Source organism: Triticum dicoccoides, chromosome 4B, assembly GCF_002162155.2.
Source record: "Triticum dicoccoides isolate Atlit2015 ecotype Zavitan chromosome 4B, WEW_v2.0, whole genome shotgun sequence".
Classification (NCBI taxonomy): Eukaryota; Viridiplantae; Streptophyta; class Magnoliopsida; order Poales; family Poaceae; genus Triticum; species Triticum dicoccoides.
Window position 1 is genome coordinate 443,555,159 of NC_041387.1, and position 11,593 is coordinate 443,566,751.

An 11,593-nucleotide genomic window follows, 5' to 3' on the forward strand; every position below is an offset into this window, starting at 1 on the left:
TTTGTCCCGTGTCCGGATGGGACTCTCCTTTGCGTGAAAGGCAAGCTTGGCAATGCGGATATGTAGATCTCCTTCTCTATAACCGACTCTGTGTAACCCTAGCCCCCTTCGATGTCTATATAAACTGGAGGGTTTAGTCCGTAGGACAACAACAATCATAATCATAGGCTAGCTTCTAGGGTTTAGCCTCAACAATCTAGTGGTAGATCAACTCTTGTAATACTCATATCATCAAGATCAATCAAGCAGGAAGTACGGTATTACCTCCATCGAGAGGGCCCCAACCTAGGTAAAATGTCGTGTCCCCTACCTCCTGTTACCATTAGCCTTAGATGCACAATTCGGGACCCCCTACCCGAGATCCTCCGGTTTTGACACCGACATTGGTGCTTTCATTGAGAGTTCCACTTTGCCATCGCGATAAGGCTTGATGGCTCCTTCAACCATCTTCAACGACGCGGTCCAAGGGAAGGTTTTCATTCTCGGACAGATCTTCGTATTCGGTGGCTTCGTACTGCGGGCCAACTCGCTTGGCCAGCTGGAGTAGATCGATAGCTACGCCCCTGGCCATCAGGTCAGGTTTGGAAGCTTGAACTATACTGCTGACATCCGCGGAGACTTGATCTTCGACGGATTTGAGCCCATGTCAGGTATGCCGAACGGTCACGACGAGCATGACTTGGATCTGCCATCGGACAGTGTTCGGGAGATCGCGCCTGCGGCGGCGCCAGAAATCAATCTGGAGCAGATCGTGCCATCCGAGGACGGGTGGATGGACCCCGCCATGGAGGCCGCACACTCCTCGGCCCTGGAGCCAAACACTGACCTCACCTCCTATGAGGCCGGTATCATCGGACCCTCGGACACGAGTCCGGCTACAGGATCCGAACCACGTACAACCGTGCCTATCGAATCTGATTGGGCACCGTTCATGGAGTTCACCTCCACGGATATCTTTCAGCACTCACCCTTGGGTGATGTGCTAAATTCACTAAGGTCTCTCCTTGTCCGGAGACTCTTGGTCGAACTATGTCTGGCTCAAGTGGGAAGCAGACGACGAGGAAATTCGTTCCCCACCCACCACCCACTTCATAGCCACTGTCGATGACTTAACCGACGTGCTTGACTTCAACTCCTAAGACATCGACGGTATGTACGACGATGCAGGAGAAGAACAGGAACCACCGCCTATAGGGTGCGGGACAGCCACCTCATCATATGATATATACATGGTGGGCACCCGAAAAGAAAGCAATGGCGATGTGGCAACGAAAGATAATCACCTGGAGAAGCAATCTAGGCACCGGCGTCATAGGCGCCGCTCCAAGCCCCGCCATAGTAAAAATAGTGATACCGACACAAGAGATGATAACAATCCGGATGATGCTGAAGACGGAAACAATCCTGCCCAGCCAAGCTTCAAGCAGGCCAAGCAAGAAGATGGGCAAGCTAGCCCTAAAGAATAGGAAACAGATGGAGAATCAGAGGATGATAATTACATGCCTCTCTCCGAAGATGAAGTGAGCTTGGCGACGAAGAATTCATCGTGCCTGAGGATCCCGTCGAGCAGGAGCACTTCAAGCGCCGGCTTATAGCCACTGCAAAAGCCTAAAGAAAAAGCAGCAACAGCTTCAAGCTGATCAAGATCTGCTAACTTATAGATGGACCGAGGTCCAGGCCGCGGAGGAATACGGACTCGAGTGCCCTACCAAAATTTACCCAAAGCACAGGTTGCTACCTCAACTCAAGGAGGAGGCATTGAAGCCCACAGTACCAGCACATGATGCGGCTAACCGGCCACCCCATGGCCGAGACAGAGCGGCATACCAGCCCAAAGTCAAGACCGCACCCCATCGCCAATAAAATAGTTATACTAAGGCCCGGGGCCACACAAAGGACCTGCGAGACGTATTGGAAAACAAAGCAGGACAGTCAAGATTGATCTACGGATCACGAGGGCGTGCCACAACGCATGACGATGACTGTCACGCCGGATACAATAAAAAAAAGTCCGGTCGGGCCGAATACAACAGACTAGACTCATTTGAACTACGTCAGGATGTAGCCCGGCATAGAGGCGCCACACATCCCCTATGCTTCACTGACGAAGTAATGGATCATGAATTCCCAGAAGGGTTTAAACCCATGAACATTGAATCATACGATGGCACAACAGACCCCGCGGTATGGATTGAAGATTTTGTCCTACACATTCACATGGCCCGTGGCGACGACCTACATGCCATCAAGTACCTACCACTCAAGCTCAAAGGACCGGCGTGGCATTGGCTGAATAGTCTGCCAGCAAGTTCCATTGGCAGTTGGGAGGACTTGGAAGACGCATTCCTTGAAAACTTCCAGGGCACTTATGTGCGACCACCGGAAGATGATGACTTAAGTCACATAACCCAATAGCCCAGAGAGTCAGCCAGGAAATTCTGGACTCGGTTCCTAACTAAAAAGAACCAAATTGTCGACTGTCCGGATGCCGAAGCCTTAGCGGCCTTCAAGCATAACATCCATGACGAATGGCTCGCCCGACACCTCGGCCAAGAGAAGCCAAAGTCCATGGAAGCCCTCACAACACTCATGACCCGCTTCTGCGCGGGCAAGGACATCTGGCTAGCTCGTAGCAACATCACACCAAAAAACTCAGGCGATTCAGATGCCAAGGATAGCAACAGCAAGCCACGACGAAATAGACACAAGCGTCGCAACAATGGCGACTACGCCGAAGACACGGCAATCAATGCCGGATTCAGAGGCTCTAAATCTGGACAGCGGAAAAAGCCATTCAAAAGAAACAATCCGGGCTCGTCCAGTCTGGACCGCATACTCGATCGCTCATGTCAAATTCACGGCACCCAAGATAAACTAGCCAACCACACCAACAGGGAATGTTGGGTGTTTAAACAGGCCGGCAAGTTGAATGGCGAAAACAAGGAAAAGGGGCTGCATAGCAATGATGACGAGGAGCCCCAGCCGCCGAACACAGGAGGACAGAAGAAATTCCCTCCCCGGGTGAAAACGGTGAATATGATATATGCAACCCACATTCCCAAGCGGGAACGGAAGCGTGCACTAAGGGACGTCTATGCGATGGAGCCAGTCGCACCAAAGTTCAACCCATGGTCCTCTTGTCCGATCACTTTCGATCGCAGGGACCATCCTACCAGTATCCGTCATGGCCGTTCGGCCGCATTGGTCCTTGACCCCATCATCGACAGATTCTACCTCACACAAGTCCTCATGGACGGTGGCAGCAGCTTGAACCTGCTCTATCGGGATACAGTGTGCAAAATGGGCATCGACCCCTCATGGATCAAGCCAACAAAAACCACCTTCAAAGGTGTCATACCAGGTGTGGAGGCCTGTTGCACAGGCTCAATCACACTGGAAGTGGTCTTCGGATCTCCGGACAAATTCTGAAGCGAGGAGTTAATCTTCAACATCGTCCCCTTCCGCAGTGGCTATCATGCATTGCGCGGACGAACCGCATTTGCCAGATTCAATGCGGTACTGCATTACGCATACCTCAAGCTCAAAATGCCAGGACCTCGTGGGGTTATAACAGTTAATGGAAACATAGAGCGCTCGCTCCGTATGGAGGAGCACACTGCGGCCCTCGCGGTGGAAGTACAAATCAGCCTTCTTAGGCAAACAGCCAATCCGGCGATATAAAACCCAGACACCATCAAGCAAGTCCGGAGTACCCCGCAACAGGATCATCCGGCATGTCCAGAGCTCTAGCAATTCGGCCTCCGTCCTAGTCCCAGTCAAGCGGCGAAATTTGTGTCGCGCGTACACAATTACGCTCTTAAAATACCATGTGCATAGGCGGAGGCACGACTATGACATGGTCCACAATGCGGTTCGACCGCCCCAGGACCCACGCATCTTTGCACCTTTTCTCTTTCAGGTTCCTATCTTTGGGAGGCTCTTTGACAGATCAATTATCGGACACATAGCGGGATGGACACACCAAGAAGACAAGAAGCTTTGGCGTACAACGGAATCCTCAGGTGGTCTCTGATAACAATCGTTATACCTGTTTTACATACCCGCACACAGCTCGCTCCTGGTCAAGATGTGTCAAACAGTCCTATTTTTGCTTATTGCACTACTTGTATACATATGCTTTGATGTACTATTTGAATAACAAGGAAAATAATATACAATGTCAACTTACTATTACATTTATTTACGCCTTTTCTTTACTGCTTATTTATTGCACCCATACACTTTGGTGCGTCCGGCTCGCTAGGGGCTTCAGTGTACCCCATAACACGGCAAGAAAAGTCTGAACACTTTCGACAGTGTGGCATCCCAAACTTATAGCATTATATGCATCAGCTCCGAATCATGTCTTGGGTCAATAGTTGGGTTTGCCCGGCTCCTATGTTTTGGTACCTTATGATCCGCTATATCGACTAAGGTAGCACAGGGAGACCTACTGCGATTGTGTCCCGGTTCTTCCAGACGAGCACCTCAGTAGAGAAAGCCGAAAACTGACTGTCATGATGAGGCGAGAGTTGGTCGCTGTTTGAGAGGTCTCAAATCCTAAAACATTTTTCCGCTTCGGGCGAGGAATGGGCCTTGTCCGATTTAGGCGTGTATAGCGCCCCAAGTTCGGCCTTCCGAACACTAGGGGCTTCGCCAAAATTTAAAACTGTAGACTTCTATGGCCAAGTGAGAGTGATAAAGCTGTATAGTCCGATTGCCTTATTCGCTGCGTTAAACACCTCCTTAAAAGGACCAAAAATTTGGATAAAGAGTGTTTATATTTATCCCGAACACCCCAGTACTAGTTACATGGGGGCAGAAGCCGACGACTGGCCAACTCTCAAGATTTTATAAACAGCTGCACAGAAGGTAATATTTTATATTAACAAGCGCCATATAGCGCACATGAACTCGTTTTCATATTACAGGATGACTTGAGTAGATTCATTCAAATATTACATCCTTCGTACATTCACCCGCCACAAGGTGGGCACCCTTAATGACATTGTCATAGTACTGTTCAGGGTGGCGATGCTCCTTGCCCTTTGGCGGCCCCTCTGTCACCAGCTTCTCGGCATCCATCTTCGCCCAGTGCACTTTTGCACGGGCCAAGGCTCTGCATGCACTTTCAATGCATACGGACCGCTTAATGACTTCAAGCCTCAGACAGGCATTCACCATCTGCTTGACAAGGCCGAAGTAGCTGCCAGGCAGGGGCTCGCCAGGCCACAGCCGGACTATGAAGTCCTTCATGGCCAGTTCGGCCGCCTTGTGAAATTCGACCAGTTGCTTCAGCTGGTCGCTCAAGGGCATCAGAAGTTCATCCCCAATATACTAGGACCAAAACAGCTTATCCGTCGAGCTCCCTTCCTCAGCTCGGTAGAACTCTGCGGCATCAGAGATGTTGTGCGGCAGATCTGCAAATGCTCCCGGAGAGCTCCGAATTCGGGTAAGTAAAAGTAAAGTCTCCTTCACATGCTTGCTTTGCATAATGAAAGCCTTACCTGCCGCTATCTTCTTGGTCGCCTCAATCTCCAGGAGGGCCTTCTAGGCTTCGACCTTGGCGTCTTGCGCGCTCTGACTCTTGCATCTTGGAGTCATGCTCCAAGGTCTTGAATTTCTTGACGAAATCCTGGAGCTCTTGCTGGACCTCATTGACCCGAGCCTCTTGTTTTTCGCGCTCGGTACGCTCCTTGGCCGCTTTGTCTTCGGCCTCGGACAACGCCTTCTTAAGGGCCACCACTTTGGTCGTGGCCCCTATTATACACACGATGCTTCTATTAGCGTCAACAATTTATCCTTTATATAACATTCAGATGGGTATCACTTACCTTTGTTCTCCTCGAGCTGCCTCTTCACGAGGCCGAGCTCCTCTTTGGCCCGCCCCAGGTTCTGCTTCAGTCCGGAGACCTCCGCAGTGAGGGCGGCGGCGGCTAGCAGCGACGCCTGCTTATTCACATAGACATAATATGATTGGTCTCCTGGTAATAATATGTGATCCTCTATTTGGCCTTTCTTTCCGAACACCAAACAGAGCATCAAGGGCTACTGTCTGTACGGTGATATTTTCTCATTGTTTAATTACTTACCTCAAAGCTTGTTAAGAGGCTGGCGCGAGCTTTGGTCAATCCGCTTTTTGCAGACTAAACCTTCGCAATCACCATACTCATCAGAGTACGGTGTTTTTCATCAATGGAAGCGCCTTGAAGCGTTTCCAACAAGTTGTTCGATGCCTCTGGATGGACAGAGGTCATCGTCACAGGTGGCTCGCCCTCCTTAACGAGAGGTTGCCTGCTGAAACCGGAACCACGAGAGGTTCCGGCGCAGTATCCGGCTAGGGGCCAAGCTTGCTGCGCCCCCCTCATCAGAATCCATGGGGATCTCCCCCCCCCCCCATGAGCCCGGCATCGGGGGTTTCGCCTTGAGGTGCTTCCAGAACTATCTCCCCCTGGCCCGGTATCCTCTAAGACAACACTTCGGTGTCGTCTGCGGGCCGGGGAGTGGAGGCCGTCGGGAGCGAATCGTTGTTCATCGCCGACGAGCTCAAAGACCCATCCGAGGAGGATAGGTCGATGCGGGCTTTGGACGGACTGCACAAACATATCTTAACATGATAAGAAGCCATAAAGCTAAAACATGCCAGAAATATTATGGTATCCGGATACTTATGACTTTGCTAGGGGCTTGTCCCTGGCTAGCCACTCCTCGTCGATGTAGGCGGCAGTCGTGGAGTGGTCCGGAGGGAGGGTCCTCCCCTTCTTGGACCCTTTGGCCTCCCCGGATGGGGCGGCCTTCCTTTTCTTCTCCCCCTTCGTTTGGGGGAGGGGATTCTCCTCTTCCTCCTCCTCGTTTTCGTTGGAGGAGTGCGCCTTGGTGTCTTTGGACGACGAGTCCAACACAACCTTGCGCCGGAGACCTTTCCTGGTCCCCGTGGCCTTCTTCTTGGCCTTCTTCTCCGGCACCTCATAGGGCACCGGAAACAGCATCTCCGTCAGGAGATTAGTTGCTGGATCTTCAGGCAACGGAGCCGGACAGTTGATCCGCTCCGCTGTCGCCACATAGTCCTGTTAAAATAGTATGATGGCTTAAGATTCCTCCCACGAATATACTGAGGAAATGCACATCTTGTGAGATATAGAGAGCATACCGAATTGGCAAGGCGCTTTGCATTGAGTCCGCGGTCCTCGGTGGTGGGAGGAGGTACTTCGGCGGCCTTGAACAACACCTTCCAGACGTCTTTGTGCATCGTGTCGAAGAGCTCTCGCAGTGTCTGGTGTTTGGCCGAATCGAACTCCCATAGGTTGAATGCCTGTCTTTGACACGGGAGGATCCGGCGAAAGAGCATGACCTAGACCATGTTGACATGCTTGATCTTCTTGCTTATCATATTTTTTTTACGCAGTTATGGAGTCCGGTCAGTTCCGCGGGTGCACCCCAGGCTAAGCCCTTCTTCTTCCAGGAGATGAGCCGCATGGGTATGCCAGATCGGAATTCGGGGGCCGCCACCCAGTTGGCGTCGCGCGGCTCGGTGATGTAGAACCACCCCGACTGCCACCCCTTTTTGGTCTCCACATAGGAGCCTTCGAGCCAGGTGACGTTGGGCATCTTGCCCACCATAGCGCCTCCGCACTCTGCTTGCTGGCCAACCACTATCTTCGGCTTCACCTTGAAGATTTTCAGCCACAGGCCTAAGTGCGGCTTGATGTGGAGGAAGGCCTCGCACACGATGATAAACGTCGAGATGTTGAGGATGAAATTAGGGGCCAGACCATGAAAATCTAACCCATAGTAAAACATGATCCCGCGGACAAATGGGTGGAGGGGAATCCCAGTCCGCGGACAAAGTGGGCGAGGAACACAACCCTCTCGTGGGGTTGCGGAGTCAGAACGATCTGCCCTGCGTCTGGGAGCCGATGTGCGATGTCTGCGGCCAAGTATCCGGCCTCCCGGAGCTTCGTAATGTCCTCCTCCATGACGGAGGAGGCCATCCACTTTCCTCCCGCTCCGGACATGTTTGGAATGGCTGTACAGAGAAGGTGAGAACTGGGGCGCTGGAGCTCTAGCATGCGAGAATGGATGAGCGGAGGAAGAAGAAGGTGTGGGTGAAAGAGGAGAATCCCTATCTCTTTATAAAGGCGGTAGAAACTATGCGCCTCCCCACTCGCCGGTTAAAATTGCTTATTCCCCAAGCGCCACGATTGATGGCGAGGTTGGGTTACCCATGCCCGTATTGATGAGAATCCCGTGATAAGTGGACATGATCTCTGCTTTGATAAGACGTGTCAAGGAAACCGCCTCGCATTACGTGCAGTAGCTGGTTGTGAAAAACGGTTCGAATAATGACCGGACTGTGGCGTGATGTCATGCTATAAAAAGCTATCAACAGATTAGATTTATGGAATATTGTGCTCTCTATGGTGGTATGTGGAATTTGTTTTTGCAGAGCCAGACACGATCCTTGTGTTCAAAATCTTCTATGAAGTATTCGGAGAGGGAACCCGCCTTGCAATGTCAAAGACATTCTGCGCACCGGACTCATCGTCATTAAAGCCTGGTTCAGGGGCTACTAAGGGAGTCCTAGATTAAGGGGTCCTCGGACAGCCGGACTATATACTTTCGCCGGACTGTTGGACTATGAAGATACAAGATTGAAGACTTCGTCCCGTCTCTAGATGGGACTCTCCTTTGCGTGAAAGGCAAGCTTGGCAATGCGGATATGTAGATCTCCTTCTTTGTAACCGACTCTGTGTAACCCTAGCCCCCTCCGGTGTCTATATAAACCGGAGGGTTTAGTCCGTAGGATAACAACAATCATAATCATAGGCTAGCTTCTAGGGTTTAGCCTCAACGATCTCGTGGTAGATGAACTCTTGTAATACTCATATCATCAAGATCAATCAAGCAGGAAGTAGGGTATTACCTTCATCGAGAGGGCCCGAACCTGGTAAAACATCGTGTCCCCTGCCTCATATTACCATTAGCCTTAGACGCACAGTTCCGGACCCCCTACCCGAGATCCGCCGGTTTTGACACTGACAGGGGGCTTTTCATGGGAGGGCGGGGAGTCGGTGGTTCGGCCGGCGGCCCGTGCGGTGTTCTGTAGGGGAAGAATCAGAGACGAGGAAGAAGAAGGGTTAGGAGACGTAGGATCTTCATCCAACCGCATGAAATGGTCGACTGACCCAAATGACGAAAGTCACGCAACTTGCATGCAGACATTCCCTTATATTTAGTACCATCATTGTAGCTGCTTAGCACTGATCCTTAATCCATCAAGCTAAACAACGTGCCACTCATAATTCCAAACTTGTTGCTCAAATATGAATCTGATGTGATGCTGATATTACTAAAACAGATAGCGTTTAATTGGTCAGCTAATGTTCCTACTTTACTTTCAAAAAGCACGTGCACCAAATATAGAGAGACAACAGGGAGTTGCATTCTTAATGCACTCTGGTTCATCATGTGTAGGCACTGCGCAACGAACATTTTATTATCCAAAATCTGCTTGCTCTTCTTTAGCATGTTCCTCTTTTGTTCTTCTTTAATAAGTACTCTCTCCATTCCTAAATACAAGTCTTTGTATAGATTCCACCATGGAATACATATGGAGCAAAATGAGTGAATCTACACTCTAAAATGTATCTGTATACATCTGTATGTGATCCATAGTGGAAATCTCTACAAAGACTTATATTTTGGAATGGAGGGAGTTTGATAGTGGTACAATATCTTCCTTGTAGTGAAGAGGAGCATGGACATTTGTAGTGCATAGGTCTATTCGGTCGGTTGTGATGGACACTTTCAACTCTTCGGGCCTCTTTGATTCGTAGGATTTTGTAAACATAGGAATAGGAATTGTAGTGGCCTGCCCACTTGAATCCTATAAGGCTAGCAGGGAAATACGGGGAGTTGTGTCGCCTTTGAGAGTTACACTGATATTAACAGTACTGCACCTTCAGTTCAAGAGAGCTGGTATCCAAAGCCTTTCTAGCCGGACAGTATATTATGAACCTATCATCTGCCAACTATCCTTACTTCTGGAGCCTATTTTTTTGTGTACTTGTGCCAGATTATATTAATGCATGCACCATATTATAGCACACATGGGCTCTCTCATTAGAATCCAGTGATAGCACACAAGGGTTTATAGGGAGCCCCTATATTACAATATACTCTACATTACAAAGATAATCTCACTACTATTTATGTTTTCATGCTTCTCAGATATTTTACGTAATCACAATGAATATCAGAATCCGCGCATCAGAAGAATATTGTGGAACATTGCAAGGACTAACAAAATTGGCACCAAGGCATTGAGTGCCATTCTGGAAGCAATGAAACTCGTACGCTCCCCACCTATTGATTCTTGTTCAGAATATCATCCTAATGACTATTCTGACCTCGAGGAGTCAAAGGTAGATGGCCTGTCCTATTCACCCATCAAGGTGCCTGCTCTAATTTGGCAAGGTTTTATTGATTGCGCGTATCTTGCATATGTTGTCTTGCATTTCTTCTACTTTGTTGCACCGCCATCTGCTTAGTTTACTCATCATATAACTCGAGATGCCATGCCCATCCATTATCAATACATATTCCATCTGTCATCATACCATGTTTTTCCACTCAAATGTTGTTCTTGTGCATCAGACATCAAAAAGGAAGAGGGTGATTACCGAACCTGAAGGAGCACCAGCAAAGTCTTCAAAAACATGGTGGTGCCAGAGAAATCAGAAAGCGCCCCACTTATATTGGTTGTACAACCAGTGACACAAAACGTAGGACCGACTCTAGCAGACTGTACCCATACTTCACTGTCCACACCACTAACCCCACCACGCAGGACCTGCACTCCAGCAAAAGGTATACCGATTTCATTTGCCATAGCACCAGCCATACCACAGAAAAATCCCACTCCAGCAAAAAGTACAGCAAGTCCACCAGCCGAAGACCTATCCAAACTATAGAGACGGCCAATTCCTGCAGATTGGAACCCCATTCCATTTATTCCCAGTTTAAAAGACAATGCTTTCGATGTTGTTAGGGACTACGTGCATATATTCCTATCATGGGAAGATTATAGTGAAGACAAACACCATTTTCACATCTTCCTGTCCAACTTACATGTAAGTGCTATTATTCATGGTTATTATTTTCCTGTTTTCTGCTGATCGAACACATCAATGATTTACATTACATTGTTGTAACTAGGCAAGGGTCAATCTGGATAGTCATGACAAGCAAAGCTTGCTTGCAATTTTCAAGGAAGCATTGCAGCAATATCGGTGTTACCTGAGGAAATCACATTTTGATGGCAAGTCTATAAATGAATTTCTGGTGAAGTCTCCTGTGCTAAATTTAGAAGACATTGAATGGAAAATCCTTGTTATGCACTGGTCTTGTTCCCAGGATGAGTTACTGTCTATGATATCACATGACAATTTGAACTTCTACTTTTCCTCATGTGCCTTACGGATCTCTTTTGCAGGAAATCTGCTCGAAGAAGAATTCCCATTTGAAAAGGACGACGGGATATCGCAAATATGTTGCCCGCTGCTTTGCTCTTGTTAGTACATGTTGTCCTGTA